Source organism: Protopterus annectens, chromosome 2.part2 (genome assembly GCF_019279795.1).
Source record: "Protopterus annectens isolate FY-2018-M chromosome 2.part2, PAN1.0, whole genome shotgun sequence".
Classification (NCBI taxonomy): domain Eukaryota; kingdom Metazoa; phylum Chordata; order Ceratodontiformes; family Protopteridae; genus Protopterus; species Protopterus annectens.
Genome location: NC_056730.1, coordinates 996,411,563 through 996,434,416, shown reverse-complemented (window position 1 = coordinate 996,434,416; position 22,854 = coordinate 996,411,563).

Below are 22,854 nucleotides of genomic sequence, written 5' to 3'. Positions count from 1 at the left end.
ATTGCGACACAGGTCATACATACCGAGGGTTAGTAATGGAAATAGGTCCGTTCGACCAGACCGTGTGCAATTAGTATAACAAGATCTACAACGGGTACACCGGCCAATCGGCGCACACGGTTATGAATAATTGGGGGGGGGGTGACATGGTACCATAGACATGGACAAAACGTGCCCATGTGACTCATCTAACATTCGTACACGGTCAGGGCAGTTCCGTACACTGGGCGGACAAGACCAAACCCAAAGCACCACAGCAACACCCTGACAATCGAAGGCCTGTATGCGTAGGGGATATAAGCACCTGTCATCTGAACATCCCTGCGGTCACGACATATGCATCCTGGGCCATGAGCGAGGGGGAATAAGGAATGTTTAACATGCAGTACCGCACCTTTCCCAGCAGGAGAATGGATGCCTGTGACGTGCGTGAGTGCGGGGGGGGGATATGTAAATGTACTTAAGTACCATGGGTATGCATATTAATGACACCGAACAGCTAACGTGTAGTGGTCACAGTAACTGGCAAACGTGAATGCAGTCATGTTTGAATTACGACTATGGAACATATAGATGTGAACATGTACGTAATGCGTCCATGCTGCAAAGACTGTTACATGTATAAAGTTGTAAGTGCGTTCTGCACACGTCCGTCAACCGGATCAGACATATGTTACCGGAATAGTCACAACTAACACAAAACACGTAACCACACAGACCCAGTAAACATATATAAACAGAATACGGATATGCATGTGCGCCTGCGCGTAACCCACAATTAGGAAATGTGAGTGTGCGTGTGCGTGTGTGATCCACTGGAAGCAGGGAAGGTTAAGGATGTGTCCTCCACTCATTTACATTCATAATTGTAAAATATATGCTTAAATAGTACTTACTGATTCCATGATTTGGAATCGTAATGCTACAATTATACACATTGATATAAAATATCCTGATCAACACACTACATTCTAAGGTTTACTCACAGCAATTATCAACTATGTTTCAAGATACTGATTGTATTGACCAATATTGTATTTATATTAACACATTGTTGTCGTATTATTGTTTCCATGAAGTAATGTATGCAACACTGATTTGTATATGTCACGTTATAATCAAGACTTGTAGCACTGTCCACTTAACTATGAGCAGGTTTATTGATTATTTGACTTTAAACTGACTCTGAAGGAAGTGTATAAGGGACAACTATGTAATGCATTCCGTGCTCCGACGATGCCCCATGTTAGTAGGTGAAAGAGCTCAGTATCGTTTGACTTTGGAGTCTATGGTTTTTGTCATTGTCTGTTTTGGCTGATATATGTTCAATAATGTCGTTTATGAAGATGGGCGGGACGCAAGGTTTGCTGTATTTCCGCTTACTGGCACGTGGATATAGATAGGCCAAGTAATACATAATATGGGTACTCAAGCAGACATCCACGATTGGGGAACATACAGCGGCAGTCAAAACCACTGGCCAGATGGTGACAGTCCAACAGGTTCTACACTTTACATATGCACATCGGTGTCCATTGTAGGACTCCAAAAATAGTTGCGTTTACACCTTCGACTCGTTGAGATCGGCCAGACAGAGTGTCAGCCGTGACTACGGCACAGCTAGACATGCACCACCAGCGTGTTTAAGGTTGATGATACCTGTCCATGAAATGCAGGACATATGAACAGAAATCCCCAGATTTTCGTGTCCATAGAAGTGCGTCCACATCCCAGTCCCGCACACATGAAGGATGTGTAATGCGTACCGTGGGGGTTTGCAGCCATGGGATCCTGGGTATGCAAAATGGGGCTCGGTGTTGTTTGGCAGATAATCCATTGTCCCGCCCCGTGGGAGGGCTGTGGGTATAGCACGTGCCTTAGTCCCCACTAAGGATGCAAAGCATCCACTGGGTAATGCTAAAAGCAGGTGTAAAATGTGTTCAGACCTACATCAGTGTCCAGTAGGCAATTCCCATGGATGGACAAGTGTACGACCAAGATGGCACCTATAACTGGACACCTGGTGGAATTACACAGCTGCGGTAAGGCATAACACAGGAAATACATTAGGGACTACAGTAGACACTCCCCATACAAAGTCAGACCGCCGTGCGAATACCGGCGTACACAGCACTCGATCTGCCAGCAACAACATGAGGATCACTTGCTTCCATACTGCGGAACAAATGGGCGACCTGTGGAACACATACTAATGGCATACTAACAAACTCAACTACGAAGGTCATACGATGTTTCAACACTAGCGTTCCCGCATATAACGAACATGCTTCAATGAATAAATAGGGTATGCATGTTCTGTCTGTTTTATATTGACAATACAGTGGTGTATATGTCCTACTGGGCCTTCGGAGGATTACTTAAAGCATTTGCCAACCTGCAGCATTACATCAATACCATTTGGGTTAATCGTAGTAGAACATGGGTTTTGTAGCACAACATAATATGTGTAGTCAAACAGACATCCGCGAGTGGGGAACATACAGCAGCGGTCACAACCACTGGCCAGATGGACACAGCCCAACATTTTCTACATTTTACATATGCACATTTGTGTCCATTGTAGGACCCAAAAATTTCTCCTTTTGCAACGCCAACTGGGTGCAAGCGGAAGACCAAGATGAACTACAGCCGTGACTACGGCACAGCCACATATATGCACCGCCAGCGTGTTCAAGGTTGATGACAACTGTCCATGAAATGCGGGACATATGCACAGAAATCCACAGATTGTCGAGTCCACAGATGTGCATCCACATCCCATTCCAGCACACATGGAGGATTTGATATGGGTACTGTCGAGGGTTGCAGCCATGGGATCGTGGGTATGCAGAAATGGGTGTTGGAGACGATTGGCAGATGATCCATTGTCCCGCCCCATGGGAGGGATGTGGGTACAGAACATGCCTTACCACTCACCAATACTGACAATCATCCACCGGAGAATGCTACATGCAGCTGTGAAATGGGTACAGCCCTACACCAGTGTCCAGTAGGCATTTCCCAAGGATGGACAAACATACGGACAAGATGGCACCCATAATAGCAAGCCTGGTGCAATCACACAGCCGTAGTAAGGCATAACACAGGAAATACAGATGGAAACAACAGTAGACACACCCCGTAGACATCCATCCTGCCGTGCGAATCCCGGCGTACACAGCAGCCAAGGTGCTAGCAAGTATGTGGGGATCACGCGCTTCCACTCGGCGGAACATACGGGCGACCTGTAGAACACATATTAATGGCACACAAACAACGTCAACTAGGAAGGTCATACTATGGTTAAAATATGGCGTTCCCACACATAAATAACATACTGTCATGAATAAATAGGTTCTACATGTACCGGCTGTGTTATAATGACAATACAGTGGTGGATAGTTCACACTGGTACCTCTGAGGATTACGTAAAGCAGTTGCCAACCTGCAGTACTACAGTAACACCATATGGGTAAATTGTGGAAGGACACGGGTTCCGTAGCACTACATAATATGGGTAGGCAGACAGACATCCGGGACTGGGGAACATACGGCGGCAGTCAAACCCACTGGCTGAATGGACACAGTCCAACATGTTCTACACTTTACATATGCACATCGGTGTCCATTGCAGGACCCAAAAATTTCTCCTTAAGTAAGTGTGGGCAGCATAGTGTGAACCAGAAGAGGTGACAGCCGTGACTACGGCACAAGTAGATATATGCACCACAAGCATCTTCAAGGGTGATGACAACCGTCCATGAAATGCAGGACATATGAATAGGACTCCCCAGGCTGCTGCGTCCATACGTGCGTTCACATCCCATTTCCGCACACATGAAGGGTGTGCAAGGGTACTGTCGAGGGTTGCAGACATGGGATCGTGGGTATGCAAAATGGGTGTCGGTGTGGATTGGCAGATGATTCGTTGTCCCACCCGTGTGCGGACGTGGCCATGGCATATGCGTTACTCCAATAATAATGCCGATCATCCACCGGAAATGGAGAATGCAGCTGTGAAATGTTTACAGCCCTATACTAGTGTCCAGTAGGCAGTTCCCATGGATGGACAAACGTACGGCCAAGATGGCACCCATAGCTGCAAACCTGGGGGAATCCCACAGCTGTTGCAAGGCATAACCCAGGAAATACAGATAGGGACTACAGTAGACACTCCCCATACAAAGCCAGACCGCTGGGCAGATACCGGCGTACACAGCACTCAATCTGCCAGCACATCAATGGGGATCACACGCTTCCATACAGTGGAACAGATGGGTGACCTGTGTAAACATACCAATGGCACAATCGCAACGTCTGCTGGGAATGACATACAATGGTCAAACTATGGCGTTCCCACCAATGAAAGACATCCTTCGGTGAGTTAATAGGGTTGATGTCAATAGCCCATGGCAAACACCCAATGAACAGGAAAGACTTGCTGGCAACCTATGGCCACAAACCATGTCACACATAGGTAGATGGAACAGTCAACTTAAACATTTCGTCCACGACACGTCGCATATGGTATCCAAAGGTACTCCATAGACATGTATGCGCTATCACCCGTAGGCCCCGTGAGACTTACACATAACATGGAAGTATCCAAGCTTTAAATGTCCACCCTTACACTTCCATTTGTCACTTTCTATGCGAACAATGAACATGTAGCCACAGCATAGAAAGCACAGACGCACTGCTAACGAAACACATACGTCAACATCACAGAAAGCATACTATGAACACACGTAGTACATGATATTGTATTATGAAACACAAACAAACCAGCAACCTGCGGCAAGAATAGTCCCCGTAGTTCGACACAACACAAGTCTTCGTAACATTTAAACAGTTTAGTAAAACATGCAACGTTTTCGTTGTTTCCACAACGTCTGCAGAAAAAAGCAAAGTCTAAGAATGTTCACAATCAACAATGTGAGTCTTAACAAGAGTTTAAGTATCACATCGTTGAATGTGAACAGTTTAAGAATTTGCTTTTTCAGAAGAAGTTGTGAAAGCAACGGAAACACACACACACACGGAAGGGACGGGGGACGAACCTACGCCTATCTACATGAACTCACTACAGTATGAAGCATTTACAGAACGCGCTACCGAGTTTACTGAAGAGAGCGCTGTCAGAGGCATACTTGTAGGCTGGTGACATCACCCACAAAACAATAGTTGGCAATAGCCAAGGTATGTGTTGCGGAGCGTCTTAAAGCATGTTCATTCGCAGAGGCAGCTGGAAACACACACACACACACACACACGGAAGGGACGGGAGATGAACCTACACCTATCTACATGAACTTACTACATTATGAAGCATTTACAGAACGCGCTACCGAGTTTACTGAAGTGAGCGCTGTCAGAGGCATACTTGTAGGCTGGTGACATCACCCGCAAGACAATAGTTGGCAATAGCCAAGATTTGTGTTGCGAAGCGTCTAAAAGCATGTTCATTCGCAGAGGCAGCTGGAAACACACACACACACACACACACACACACACACACACACACACACACACACACACGGAAGGGACGGGAGACGAACCTACGCCTATCTACATGAACTTACTACAGTATGAAGCATTTACAGAACGCGCTACCGAGTTTACTGAAGAGAGCGCTGTCAGAGGCATACTTGTAGGCCGGTGACGTCACCAGCAAAACAATAGTTGGCAATAGCCAAGGTATGTGTTGCGGAGCATCTTAAAGCATGTTCATTCGCAGAGGCAGCTGGAAACACACACACACACACGGAAGGGACGGGAGATGAACCTACGCCTATCTACATGAACTTACTACATTATGAAGCATTTACAGAACGCGCTACTGAGTTTACTGAAGTGAGCGCTGTCAGAGGCGTACTTGTAGGCTGGTGACATCACCCGCAAGACAATAGTGGGCAATAGCCAAGATTTGTGTTGTGGAGCGTCTAAAAGCATGTTCATTCACAGATGCAGCTGGAAACACACACACACACACACACACACACACACACACACACACACGGAAGGGATGGGAGATGAACCTACGCCTATCTACATGAACTTACTACAGTATGAAGCATTTACAGAACGCGCTACCGAGTTAACTGAAGAGAGCGCTGTCAGAGGCATACTTGTAGGCTGGTGACGTCACCCGCAAAACAATAGTTGGCAATAGCCAAGGTATGTGTTGCGGAGCGTCTAAAAGCATGTTCATTCGCAGAGGCAGCTGGAAACACACACACACACACGGAAGGGACGGGAGACGAACCTACCCCTATCTACATGAACTTACTACAGTATGAAGCATTTACAGAACGCGCTACCGAGTTTACTGAAGTGAGCGCTGTCAGAGGCATACTTGTAGGCTGGTGACATCACCCGCAAGACAATAGTTGGCAATAGCCAAGATTTGTGTTGCGGAGCACCTAAAAGCATGTTAATTCGCAGAGGCAGCTGGAAACACACACACACACAGAGACACACACACACACACACACACACACACATGGAAGGGACGGGAGACGAACCTACGCCTATCTAGATGAACACACTACAGTATGAAGCATTTACAGAACGCGCTACCGAGTTTACTGAGCAGAGCGTTGTCAGGAGGCATACCCCTACGTGGGTGGTATCATTTGCAGAGGCAATGCGCCCGATTGGGAGCTAGGTCAGAGTGCGCAGTCACGCAGCCTGTTACCATCCCAAGGTCGCCGTACAGTAACACGTTAGTGCTGCAGTCGGGAATACCAAGTAACTACTGATCAGTACATCACTGCCTACTGGGCATGCTCAGACACTTAGACTCGGCACAGAGCAGACATGCATACACATGGTGCGACGGCATGGGTGGCGGAATGTGGACCATCGTGTGTGTCCAGCCACACAACAGAAACCTGGCCATGCCACAGACGTGGCCGTTGCGAAGGGGATACAGGCATGCACCCGGGGTATAACTGCAGTCTGCCGCGGTGTGCACACTGTGCTGTGTGTCTATCTACACAGCTGCCTACTGGGCATGCTCAGCCACTTAGGCTCGGCACAGAGCAGACATGCATACACATGGTGCGACGGCATGGGTGGCGGAATGTGGACCGTCGTGTGTGTCCAGCCACACAACAGAAACCTGGCCATGCCACAGACATGGCCGTTGCAGCGGGGAATATCTAGGTGCAATTAACCATGTGTAGGACTGGCCTACAGTTTGTTGCATGCTACAGACAACCCTCCCAAACACAGGCTACCTGCACAGATGTCCTGAGGACACTGGTGAGTGGGCATGCTCTCACAACAGCACCGTCTTGTGTGACATGAACCACCCATACATAGACTGGGAACATTAGCCATGGCACAACACACTACGCCACCGGTCACAGGTGTTCTCACACCTGGCCACTGTTAAACAGCCATGCACCATACATACTAGGGGGGGATGTCTGACAGTTCTGCCTATCACACATGGTGAGGATATGCCCCACACAGGATGTACAGCCCTCAATGGTGATGCCAGACCGTATAGTGGATCCACTGGTCATCCACATCCTGTAGCCAACACCGGCATGGGGGACCTAAGTGATGACCTCTCCACAACAAACCACACACATCATATGACCGGTGTGGTACCCTACAAGTCCTCCATGCCAGTGTTGAACCCAGGCCAGACCGGCAACCGCCTAACGAATGCATGCTCTGAGCACCCACATGCATGTCTGCAACAGGCAAACATGATAATATCAGGACCTTGTCCACCACAGGTAGGCACATGGTGTGGTGGACCCCAGCCACTGACTAGCTGTACATCAACAGTTGGAGCTAATACATGACAGAGCAATGTCAATACCAGGGAAACCATCTCCCATTCATACCGGCGTCACCATATGGCCACACATACAATCATCCACGGCTGCTTGTGGGAGTGGTACTGCAGAGGGCACATGAGACAACCATAGGGCCTTCCTTAACTGTGGTAAGGACATGGTTGGGGGCACACAGACTTGGCTGGAAATGGTCCAGAATGGTACAACGGTCACTGCACCCACAGACATTGTCTGCAAACCAGTGGACATGTTCCATGCATACATCCCCCCCCCAAGAGGGGACATATCCATCCCACCAGAGTGTAGCCTCCCAAACATCTCATATGGCCTGGAGTGATCCCATATCTCTATGGCGGTTGACACAGCACCAATGGGCACCGATGGTGTCCCTGGCTGTGTGCTACCCATCCTCATTGAGGGCCTCGGCCCACACATGCGGCCACTGTGTCATGTTAGCCTTACTATGGGCTATGTCCCCAATGGATGGCATATGGCATCTGTGGTCCCACTATGCCAGGGTAGTGCTCTTATGGACTGTAGACAGCCACACCCTATCCGCTTGACAAGCCTTGTCTGCAAAGCTGTGGGGAGGTCCATACAGGTGCCCATGGATACAGACAGCGGTGTACAGCCAATACCGGAACATACCCACAACAACATAGTCAAGGCGGATCCTGCCTCCCGAACCTGCTCGTCCTGTCTGGAGTGGTCACCAAGGCCATTGATGGGGATTCGTGGGTTTGCACACAGTACCATGACCTGGTGGGAGCGTTCAGAGCACACTACACATGGGACTCATGGAAAGGCTCGCCAGCATACATGTGGGGACATATGTCACCCGATGCTTCTCAGAAAGGTTGGAGGTCACACCACACAGGGTTGGTGCTCCTGGTGCCTTGTCACACTCATATCTGGTCTCCAGTGGAGGCCCACAGGGCTCAGTCCTGGGCCCCCTGCCATATGGCATTCGACCTTCCAATGTGCATGCAATCATAGGGGATTGTGGCAGACAAGGTATGCAGATGACTACGCGACCGCCACCATACCCAACACCCCATGTGACACGGACATCCACCTAGGGCGTCATAGACATGGATAACTGGTGCCAGAGCCATGGCCTGCTACTACATGCCAGAGAAGGTGCAGACCTACCCAGTGTGAAGGACATGTTCAGCCCAATGTCACATGTAGGTGGTAAGCCATTCCAGATGGTGGACATGTTCATGGAAATGGCTATGACACCTGTCGTTAACATCTGTCAACACACACAATGGCAATGTGGGTGTGAAGACATTCCACTGTGGCCTCCTGGTCTGGATGGAATCGCATCGACATCAGGGGTGTTCATTGTACCCCTGTACACATCACACACCAGAGCAATGACTGCGTACATTGGCACATCTGGCCTGTAGCTAACCTGGCCTGCAGCACTCGGAAGGACCGCAAACGTTACACAAGGCGGGGATGACGGTGCTAGGACATGTGTCACAAGCTGCACGACCAAGGGGACTCCGGCTGTAAACCTTCACAGCACATCTGCTCCGTGGTGATCTGTGCCTGGCATACACGGCCATGTCTGACCTGGGTGACATGGGCATATTCCACTTCCTAGGCTCCAGGCAAACACGGGCACAGAAGCGACTGTCACACACATCACCACAAAGATGACTGTGACGTGCTGGGGGAACAGGGTCAACGGCCGGACCCCTACAACACGTAGAGGAGTGCCAGCCCATGTGAAGGAAAGGCACTGACTGCCTTCGTCCAGGAGTAATAATGACATGTGGATGTGTGGATATAGTTATGCGCCAGGCATCATCTGTGTGTCAGTGCTGGACGAGGGACTGGGGACTGATGGATGTGGCATCCCCATCCTGAGGGGTGTTAGCAGCCACACACAGTCATGCTAGGTCCACACATTTCGTAGGGCACATACCCTGTTATGTACATGTGCCTATGTTCCTATGTAGGGGTCCATGCCGAGTCACGGGTACCTGTGCTATGCTGATGTTGCCAGACATGCCTGTGGGTACCCCACGACTACACGTGGGAACTAATTACAGTGCTCCCAGTAGGCACATGCAAGTACACCATCATTGTCATACGGGTTAACTGAACCAACATGGTGCTACACATGTAACCACCACACATACTGTGTACACAGATCAATGAATGCTGCACCTGTCCTGCATGGTATGTCTGCTGCATGATGTCAGTGCACAACCCACATCACATACACACCTGTCACCAGCCATACACACACACCACAACATACACATCACGTACTATGCGGACCCAGGTATCTCATACACCTCTCACTATCTTGTCCACCCTGTGCATCAGAATATGTTTGCATAACCATGCACAGATGGTGTAGCTCACAGTTATGCGGCAGAGACTTCATCATATGCAGAGGGTGATATGTGTGCCACAGGCATAGGCTGTACCAATGGATGACATCATGTGTGTGTGTAAGGGCCTGTGCATTGACTGGGCATGTCTGTGTACATTGCATGTGGGTGTGGTGGAGCCCTACAGTCGTGTTTGCTGTGTGTGGGTTTGTGTGTACACAGTTCGGTCATCTGTGATGCCTACACGGGGTATGCTTGGCAGCCCCAGACTGTACAGTGCAGGTGTTACGGCTCACTGTGTCCGCCTGTCACGACGTGACCCGTGCCTGCCTGGGGTCGCACGGGCACGACCGGGTGTAGGTACAGACAGTCCACTCTCCGATGTCAGATGTCCGCTGGAAACGTGCCCACACCGGGGCCGTCCAGGGCCACGTCCACGTGGCCTGCTCTGTCCTGGTGTGGTCGGTGTAGTAGCAGCTGCACTGCTGCTGCTACCAGCACTGGGTGGGTGGGCATGGGAGGTGGCATGCACACGCTGACCTGCACCAAGTGGTGTTGCTGGCCTACGCCCACGTGCCCTATGCCTCACCCCTACCTGGTGTTCCTGCACGGACAGCCCACGCTCAAGGATGGCCATGCCTCGGTCGAGGATACCAGCCATCTCACCCAATCTCCTATCCAGAACATCGGCAAGATGCTGTTGGGCATTCGCCAATGCCTGGATGTTTTCATTCAAGGAACGGATTGCAGACCTCTGCAGCCTCTTCCCTTCCTGGTTCTGCCGTTCGGCACGTGCCTGCACCGCCATTACAGTCTGGAACATGCGTCTGGTTATACCAGCTGCTGCACCCTGTACAGCAGGTGTATGTCTAGCGGTTCTCCCCCTACGAGCAGCACCTGCCACATGCCTGCGTGGCACTGCACCAGTCATTACACTGGCAACATCGTGTGTACCCACACCTTCTGCAGCCACCACACATTCCTGCTCGGTGCCAACAGACGCTGACTGACCGTCATCTATGGGCAACGGTGCTGGGGTATGTGTCGGCATCCGAACCATGTTCAGGGATGAAGGGGTCGTAAGTGTGATGTTCTCCAATGGCAGAGTGTCTGCCTGTGACGACCCTGCCTGTGCCTCATGCACATGGTCATCACCACTAGTATCTGTGGGGACACTAGCATCAGCTGGACCGCAGGAGGGAACTCACCTACAGCACCTGTCAATACAAAGGCATACCGTCAGTTACAATACACACACACACACACACACACACACACACACACACACACACACACACACACACACACACAGACATCATGCATGTGATATTGCAGGTGGCATGCAGCATTCACACACCACAGACCAGTGAATGTAGACCAGACATTCCTAGTGGCAGTATGCACACTGCCCTGGTGGGAACAGTACAACAGGCAGGTGTCTTTTAGTAGGCATGCAGTACACACATTCATGGTAGTTTGCATGCATCGCCGTGATACACCGTGGCCACGGGTGTGTTGACAGTACACATGTCTGCCGACACTATGTCATGTACACCGCATACATGTGTGGTATCATGTGGACATGTGACGATGGTGTCCCACTGCATGCAGCACATCACAATGGCTGTCATGGTGCAGTGTTATGTGTACAGTCTACAGATACAAAGTATGGGTAACAGGGATGTCTGTGCAGGTGCGGTTGGTGTGAGCTGTGTACATAGCTGTACAGTGTGGAGTGCGGGCACTGTGCCACTGCAAAGTAGAAGGACACAGTTATGTTTCTGTGTGATGCGTGACCTGGACGCATTACATTGCCATGTCTGTAAGTCAGTTCAGCCGCTCAGCAGCACGTATGTGGTGGATATTGGAGGCACCTGTAGTAGCTGTGGAGAGGCATTCCATGTCAGTGGTGTACTACATCGGATGGCCAGGGAGGCCACTACAGTGATGAGCCCACTATGTGTGTACAGGGTGCAACGGTGACTACCCACTGTGGATGTACTGTGTGGCAACATGCCTGTAGGTATCGACCATGGCCTTGTCTGTCTGGGTCATTGACAATTGTGTGTGGTAGACATCGTGCACATGGCCCTGTGGTGGCCCATGTGACATACAACCATACTAGTGTGAGGTGTCACATTCCCTACAGATATGCAGACAGTGTGGATGTCTGCTATGTCGTGCATAGGTCATGTCATGGTGTGACAATGTTGCAGCCAGACATCCACGTGCATGGGACATGGCATGTGCCATGTCACAACGTGTGCACCCGATGCAGGGGCATAGGTCACATTGGTAACACCTGTGCTCTGGCAAGCTCACAGCTCACTATGTGGTACTGTGTGCATACTGCAGAGGAATACCGATGCATACTACACATGCAGCCATTGTGGAACACCTACACCATTGTATGCATAGCTGAATGCACGTAACACACCAATAGGTCGTGTGGTGTCATGCCACTCTATGCTAACGGTTGTATCTACTGTACATGGGTTGTGTGTGTGTCGGGTAGTGCAACCTGTATACCGTGACTGGGGCACACACAGGTGTGCATGTCATGCCTGGACACATGGGGAATATCAATACACCATATCATGCCTTTGACTAGCAACAGACTTACCTGTAACAGACCCTTGTGTTTGTGACACGCCAGACGTACCTGTAAAGGGATGACACAAAGGTATACACATTATCCATTACTATCGCCACAGTCAGCAGTGTGCATGTCACATCATGCATCTGTGAGTTAGCATGTGCTATGCACATGTCTGCTAACACAACATAGCATACTGTAGTATGCGTCTTGTGTGGCCATATACCTGGCATGTATGGCTATATTATGTGTTGTACTATGACACCCACCCCCACATCACTTATCATACAAACATGCAACCCTGACTTACCATGCAGCTCCAAGCTCATAGTTCGGGAGACACCCACCTCCACGATGAATGCATGGGTTTCTGCGTGTTGTTCCGTGGGTGTCCCCAGACTGGCCAGGAGCTCCTCCGTGGCTGTGAGTGGGGGCTGGGTTGGTGGCCCACCACCTGTCCCACGTTGTTGTCTGGCGATTGCAGCGGCACGCTGTCTTGCATGCCGGATCAGGTCTGTGCAGTGCCTGCGGATCTGCTGATAAGTGCGGTTGTATCCGCCCAGGCTGTTCACCCTCCTGCACATCTCCTCCCACATCTCCCGTCGTTCCTGTGCCTGCTGTGGCACATGACTAAATAACAGGTCATGATTACTATGGAGGTATGGTATGATCACCTCCTCCTCCTGTCGACTGAATGCAGGAAGCCGATCGTGGCATTATCTGTAAGACATAATGATGGTGGCAGGTCACATTTACACTGCTGTGCTGGCATACTGTTGGAGATACATTGCTATGACAAGTACGACATCTGCACAGTAATCTGTGAAAGGCATCGTGGCAGTGACACAGCCGATGTGTTGGCTTCACACCATTGAGCAGTGTGTGTCACATCATATCTGTTTGCCACCCCATCACACTGTACACGCACCATGTAGATGTTAGCCAGCTGTGGACATGTGTACCTGGCTGCACCTGTGTCCATATCACTGGCATAGGTCCCCATGTGACGTCGGTGCTGCTGTTCACCTGGACGCTGTGTATATGTCAGTACGCATCATGTCTGTAGCCATTGTGAACGTCAGCAGTGGCACTGTACACATACACATGGACACCTGCACATGCATGTGTTGTGCCATGTACATCCACACAGCACTGTACGGGTGTTGGACAACTTGCCACAGCTCACCTGTGTTGCACATGTGATAGACATAGGGCAATGTGTAACCATGACACAGTAGCAGGACAGGCCATGCATAGCATGTACACACACACATTGTCCAGAGCATCACACAGCACCTGTGACACCACAGGTTGCATCACCGCCACATTACTGCTGTGTATGGTTGATAGTGAGAGTGCCTTTTGTCCATTGCACCATGTAGGACTGTGATAGCTCCTGCAGCCTTGCTGGGCAGGTCTGCATGGTATGGCAGGGTATGCCACATACATGGCACTGGGTTGTGATCCACCTGGGGGTTTACGATATTGGCAGGGTGGCTGCCCATTCCATATGTCATTGCTATGTGTATATGGACATTCGACATGTCTATCGCCATGGTGTGGACACTGGACTCAAGCGAGGTATGCTGCACGCTGCTTGCTGAGGGTGTGTCTGGTGCATGCAGGTATCACACATCCATGCATACACTGTAACCCTGGCAGGTGCTATGTGCTGGGATATTGATCAACACAGTGCTGTATGTGGACACACACCGCTATCCCGTGCACATGGATGGTTGCCTGCACTGATGTGGGTACCACATATGTGTACATCCAGTGCCTGCTGCCACCCCCTTGTCTGCTGCTGCACTACACACAGCCATCCCTCCCTCTGTGAATGTGGTGTTGGGCACAGCATAGGTATCCATGTATGGAGACAGGGATGTTCACATAGCAGGGTCACTGATGGTATCGTCGATCAGACCATACGCGTATGACGCAGGCCTCACACATATAACCCATTCATATTGTTGTTCACAACGGTGACACAGCTATATTGCTATGCCAGAGACATTCACAGCCATACATACACAGATGCATGCACGTCCATCTGTGGCATGGCCTGGACTATTGGTGTGGTTCAGCACATTACATGGTTGACTGCAGCTGGCGCAGACCTACTGTGCACATGTCTACACGGTAAGCCTGTTCTACAGTAGGCATCTGTGATGTGCTGTGCACATCTCATATCTGCACATTTGGTTGGTGTCCATCGGTCCACAGGCCAGTGGTGGGACACACAGGGATGTTGCTGAACATATATGCATGCAACCCTGTACAGCTGTAACACTAGCCTCTCAGATGCTTATGTGTCATGGCCGTGAACACCGTACACACACATGTGGTTGTGGGCTGCCGTCCATACCCATCTCCTCCTGTGGGTTGCTATCATCCCACACACTCCTTGTATTGTATGTTCAGGCTATGCACCTATGTGGGGCTTGTGGGCATGCAATACGATACTATATGCCTTTGCACCCATCACAGACAATGTCACACAGGTACACCGGCAGCCGTACACATCACAGCTTGTTATCAGCACGTCACATGTGGTACACACATAACACATCTCCTGTGGGACATGGTCATTTGTACGGGCATGTCCAGCAGTCACATACCACAGCTACCCCTACATGACGGCTATGCAGGACATGTGTCTGTACAGCTACTGTGACATGTACACGAGCAATGCCCCTACCCACATCACATGGTACTACCTGTGGAGTATGTGTGTCTGCATCCATGATATGGCCATAGATGACACTTGTACATCAATATGTGCAACATACCTCATTGTGGGTTGTCATGTGCACATGTTCCATGTGTCAATGCATTGTTTGTGTCTGTTGGGCGGTCATTGTTGTGCATGGTTTACATGGCTGACATAGCGCACTGTGTCTGATTCCAGGTACTTCATTGGGCTACCAGCATTGTACATTTCTACAGCACATTCCAGCCATCATGTAGCCAGCTTAGATGACAGTGGGAGGTGTTCTGCCATGTGCACATATGTCACACAGTACGAGGGTGACTGACACACATTGTCAGGACTGGGTTCTGACTGCTGTGGATGTGTGTACTGGTGTTGACAACCATGACTGCACCAGATGGTGTCTTCTGGATGTGTAACATTCACAACACACACCTACATTCACATAGCAGCACATCGTCCACGACAATGGACATTCCTGCATGAACACTGTGTACGGTATGTCTGCATGACCACTGCATATATCACTGGTAGCCACCAGCATGGCTGCCTACAACAGCGGTGTGTATCCTGTGCAAACATGGGCTACACCTGTCACAACACACCTGTGTCAGATGGCCCTGTAGTGGGTGACAGTGCAGTTCCATACATCATGTAAGAGTATACATCGTGCACCAGTATGTTGCAGACATGTGAACGGCTGTGCTATTCGACATATGCACACATGACACATCACCTGGTACACCGTGTCTGCCTTGCCACCTGCTATTGTGACCACCCTGTGATGACATTGTACGGCCCACATGTACTGGGACATGTGATGGCTCAATGGTGAATTAACCCTCCGGGTGTGTGTCTAGCCAGGTGTCCAGTAGCCAGTGGTCTGCACGCAGGGATAGTGTACATTGGCCTACTCTGTCACTGGGACTGTTGACTATGGTCATACTGTAGTTATGCTGGCATGTGGTGTTTGTCCAGTCTGATAGTCGTGTTCATCCACACTACCGTGGCACACATGACCTGTGGACATCTGCCTAAGGTGTGCAGCCCACATGTACATCTTCACATGCTATGCTGCCTGTGCAGCGGTGTCACATGTCTGTCTCCGGCAGGGCTGTCACAGGTAGGCACAGCATGCAGTGATGTGTGACTATGCTTACACCCTCCACTGTGCTGTACACAAGCACTGCACACACAGTACAGCACACATGTCATTTATCTGCAGTGCCTGGGACCTGCCTCCATGCCCTACACGGCACACCTGCCAGTCCAGATTGTACACAGATCATACCTCCCAGGCACATACCTGGACTGCAACACACACGGTGGGTTGTTCCCACACCACACAGTGATTTACACACATACTGTATATTCCCAAGACACATTGCATCATAGGTAATCCATGTTCAGATACCCATGTTCGTGACCGCTACGCACATTGTGACACGCGACAGTGAATACACTGTACACCACAGGTTACATGCTGGTCGTGTTGGCATACTGTACATTGCACCTAGGACAGTTGCTACTGCTATGTATTGACAGCAACACGCCCTTCCCTAGTATGGACTCCCATGTACCCACACATGCTTGGCCATGCAGTACGCATAGCTGGGTGACACATTACATGACACATACCATACCTACACTACCCTTGGCATGCAACAAACCTCCATGTGTCTGTGTGCTAGGCCTACACACATCCCCCCTCTGTTTGCTGAACATCCATGCTTCTCAGCCCTGCTAGCCACACCCTAAACACACAACCATAGCAGCATGCATGGTACATACACTCTACAGCCGGTATTACTGACATCCACTCACAGAGGTAGTTGATGGCATGGCACCCGCGATGGACAGTCTGCCTATGCCAACACTGATCACAGTGCACTTCTGCTACATTTACACACTGGTAGGGACCATGCTATTCCACACAGAGACATGGTGGTACTGGCCTTTCACAGACGCCACAGTGGTATTCCTGTTCCATGCACACATGCTGTATGGGCACATGTGCAGGCTGTTGCACGGTAGTTATGTTCACATGTGTGGTGTGTCACTTGACAGTCATGGTATGTCCTCATGGTGCATCACATACTCCACAGCTAGCTACCTACACATGACTGCCATACATTGCAGTGTGGGCCCTCACGCAGTGTGGTGGTATGTCTCTGCTGTTTGACTACATCCACATTCAATGCAGCATACAACAGTCATGCAGGCATTGCCAACACAGATGTTGCTGGCATCGTGCCTGCCAATGGGGTACCTACCAACAATACACACTCTCACTCACTACAGGGTTCCAATCCTTGGCTGGACATTGTATTAACCCTGTGGACACATACATAGTACTGCCATGCACATGTTATGTCCAGGAACACAGTCCCAATGTCACCTCCACCCGCCGTAGTTGTTGTATCCCGCCAACCTGGCTGTTACATGTCTCTGCAGCAGCACACTGCATTGACTGCTAGCCCATTCATGTACATTGTGTACCCTGACCACCACACTACCACATCTATCACACTACACATGGGTGGTACCACATTGCACGTATGGGGCTGCATTTCTACACCCATGACTGGGCCATTCAGTATGGCACTGGGCCACATCTTGACATACATGCTTCACACACTCATTGACTACCTGCATGCCTTTACTGGCACCCTTGTTGGGCTTCTGTGCGCCACAGCACACCACATCCCATGCTGGCCACCTGTCATACTATTGCATGGGTGGTTGGGGTGGTACAGAGGGTATCACATCAGACATGATCCGCTCTTTGCCCTTCAGCCATTCCACTTTATGCTATTGCCAATGTACACATCCAGCATCACATCGTACCCTATGTCTCGGGATGTTATGCCATGTGCCTCCTGTACAGGTCACACAGTGGTGCAGGCATATCATGCTAACTACAACAAGTCAGGGACGTGTGACATTGCACAGTCCTCAGACATGTGGCCCCTCATGCTCAGTATTTGCATACGTACACTACCTGCTGTCACACAGTATTGTCCATGCCTACATATACCACATCTACATACCTGGCAGCATTCTAGCTCATCCTACTCATATTGCTTACAACCATACAGGTGTCAGTGTGGCAGATATATCATGTAGATATCATTGCATCAGTTACATCACACATACTACATACACATCACCTTTGCATAGTGACAGTCATGCAGTGTGTATCACATGGATACTGTCCCTATACATGCATATCACGTTGTACATGGTTGATGTACACACACATGCCCCACATGGTGCTGTGGTTGCCATATTCCACCATGGCGTGGGTACACATGTACAGGACCACGCATTTCTGGACCGTATGTCTAGCTGATACCTTGGGTGCCCTTGTACCTGTGCCATACACACATGTACACGCGGGCAGTGTTACAATAACACGTGTGGTGTACCTTACACAATGGATACAACGTTACATGTCTCAGTATAGTCATGCTGTGATCTATACCCGGCTCAGACAGTTTACATATGCAAGTGACAGTCATGTAACACATCTGTACTCACCTGCATACCACTAACACAGGGGTGTAATCTACTCTGCCATGGGCCATGTTCTCCGCAGTACAGATGCATGTAGTACCCCTACATGGCGTTTGCAGTGGGCAGGGTGGGAGGAGCAGTCCTGCATGTGTGCACACATGCCACATTGCTCAGCCCGGGCGTCTGTGTGACATCCACAGACTGGACACACACCGGGCTGTGGGACATAGGTCCTGTGCACATCCCACAGGGGCACACTGTGTCACTAGTCATGTGATAGCTCCCTTGCTGGTAGGGTGACACAGACCCATGGTACCACCACAGTGGAAGTACTGTATAGACATACAGTTGACATCCACTTCTGCCGTTCAGTGGACACTACCATGGGGGGGGTGACACTACTGTGTACATTGCACATGTGTTTACACACGGCCCTGCCGGACATCATTGTGGCACACATTGCACCTGCTATGGAACGTTTGGACATGGTTACTTGCTGTTCCCTCCATTTCAGGTACCTATTCTGCTACTACATTGTCCCATATGTGCAGGCCATACATATCTTGTTTATGTACATAACATTAGGCCATCCCTCCATCATGCATGCTATGCCTGTGATACTGTCTATGATTTCTGAACATATCCATCATGACAGCTTTGCATTACACATAATTGACATAGTCACCCCTACTGCGTGGGATACGTGCACGTCGTGCGCACATTCCGTATGACATCGACGGTATATGCCCATGCACATGTGTGCTGTGACACTATACATACCTGGCATATCCCCTGCTGTGGGGCTTCATTGTTCGATATCCACTGACAGCATCGGCATGGGTTGTGGCATAGTTCTGTGTTTGGAATCCCTATGGCGGACCTTGGGTTATCACGTCTGTGTACATGTTGTCCCACTGCTGTGCACACGTTGTCCGCAGTCGTTGGTATGCTCCGCGGCTTAGCATTACATGACCACCTTTCACCACTCTCTGCCTAATGGACAGGTATCTTTACTTGCACACATCGTTCACATACTGTGCAGATTAGTCATACGTATCATGCGTTACACATCAGTACATCTCGTGGGTTCGACATACCTTTCCGGCCTTCGCTTCTGTATTCGTCACTATCTTACTCTCACTATTTTCTCTCGATACCATTTGTGTTCGTTGTGAACATACGGTTTGAATATCCAGGGAGTCTTCATTTTATTCGTCGTCACCAGAGGCATGTGGGTTCATCACGCCAATAGCTGTTCCTCGGTGTGTACTTATGCGCATATCACTGGTGATCCTCCTCCATTCGTACGTTCCCAGGAAACTAGGCCATGGTTCATTCCTCGTGTGGCCATTAGTTATTTGCACTACCTTCGTGGGGATGGTATGTATTGTATAATGTTTGTGTGACTGCATACGCTATGTGTGGTGTCAGGTACATTACGCTGTGTTGTTAGCCGTGGATTGTGTGTGTTGGGTATGGTATTCTGTTTGACATGTGGGTGTCCGTGTCCTGGCGGCGTCTGTCGATGGCATTGTGCATTCAGATGTGTAACATAGCTGTTATATTCCTGTACACAACGGATGCAAGGATGCATCAGCTGCTGCTAGTGTTTCCCACGCGGCTTGTTGCGGGTATGCCGCTGTCATTGACTGCCTGTATGTATTTGCTACGGTTTTAGCTGTTATCCCTTTGATATGTGCGATGGGGTATATCTGCGGATGTGGGTGACGGGTACGGGGTGTGGGTCTTGCATTTATACATTAAAGATATGCTTGTGTGTGTGCTCCATCCCTGCTAGGGGAGCTGAAGGTTACCTGTCTGTTGTTCTGGGAATGTTTGTTTTGTTGATGTCGTGTGGTGTCGGTATCGCCTGCATGTGTGCTTCCTGCACGTATTCCTCCTTCACATCGGCTATATATCTGCGGATGTTCATCCGTGCCTACTATCCATTGGCATTTTGTCACTGATAGTTACGGTGATTGTGGTCCTATACTTGGGACGGCCTGTATGCTACCGGTAGCTTCCTATTCATGTGCCGCTTGCTTACTTAACGGTCGTGGAACACACAGCGGTATTTACGGGACGTAAGTGTTCACGATCGGTGCCGGGATAGCACATTCGTATTTTCGCCGTACATGCCTGATGCTGTGTAACGTTGCCGACGTATCGTGTTGAGTCTACCTTATGGCCGCCATACCTACGGTCATGGTTTGTACATGCGCCCTTTGCATCTCCTGTTGGCTATGGCCCTGTGGTACATTCTGGGACATTTCCGCTTTGCGAGATGTTACGTCGCCAGACGCATAGCCACTGAGGAGATGTCAGTACTACTTTGTGGGTACTGCTGTACATACGCCCTATGGTTCCTGTACTGTATGCCTCACGCGTATGTTATTACACTCCGCCTGTGACATGTCACCTACATACACATTGTACAGTGGCACACACATTACACACACACAGCGGAACACACGACAACCTCACCTCACACATACACATATTGCCATGGCTCTCAACCTTCTATTTCCAAAATGAGGAACACACACATTAGTAATGTGGAACAAATGGGCATAATGTGGAACACATACTAATGGCATAGTAACAACTTCAGCTAAGTAGGTCATAGGATGGTTAAAATATGCTGATTTACTTACAATGAAGAACCTTTAATGAATTACTATGATTAATTTCTATTTACCAGGATGTCATTTAAATACATTCATAACAATGGATGTTTGACAGACATTTTCAATGTGGAACTTTGAGGAACTGCGAGGAACATGAACTGTTTTAGACCCCAAATGAGGTACGTTCCTCATAATGACGTACACTTCACTGGTATGCTTGCCGCTTTACGGCGGTTGCACACAATACCTACGTTATCGCCGGCGGCGCGCGTGTATCTCCGCACTCATATCCTATGGATATGACACGCTTTATATCCCGTTACTGTACCGTGGACTGGTGATCATCCCGACACGTGGATATGTATTGATGCAGGTTGACATTTCCATGGCTGGCGTTACCTGCTCTGCCCACCTCCGGATGATCGGGTTGTCGGTCACTATGTTTACTATGTGGAGATTTCGCGTCTTACTTATCTGTGAACTTGCATCCCTGGGTTCCATATTAACCTGTTGTACTTCATATCTGTGTATGCGTACATATATTTCTACATGTGTACTGATATCTATTTCCGTATCTGTGTATGCACATAAGTACATATGTGGTCGACTTGCGGCGATAGTGGCAGCATACGGCTACACCGTGTGCTGTAGAACCGGCGTGCGGTGAGGTGTTGGCGTTCCATGCTCTGCTGGCTATTGGGTGTGCAGTGTTTGGGCGGTGCCTTTGTTGGAGTCACACATAGGTCCGGCCATACACGGTACACATTACAGGCGGACATGTTTGTGTGGCGTCCATTTCACTGTGTGTGCAGGTAAGGAGGTGTCAGTCCATGGGGCCTACACTGTCAAAGTATGTGCTATGCGTAGGCATATTGGGTACGCCTCCGTCTACCTACTGGGGCTGGCACAGCGTGTTCATGGTGCTGAACGCCCTGTGCCTGTGCTTGCTTGGCAGTTGTGGCGGGCTTGGTGGCCCTACACCATTATGTCCCTGCAGCAGCTGTTTCCGCAGAATCATATTGTGTAGCATACAACATACTATGAATATGTGGGCACATGTGCCTGGAGAGTACTGCAAGGCTCCACGGATGTATCCAAGCACGGAACCGTGATTTCAACATCCCAAACACACGCTCTATGATTATTCTGGTTTGTGCGTGGCATCATTATGGCGTTCTTCGCGTGTGTGTGTGTGCATTTCTGATGGGTGTCATCAGCCACGGCTCCAGTGCATAGCCAG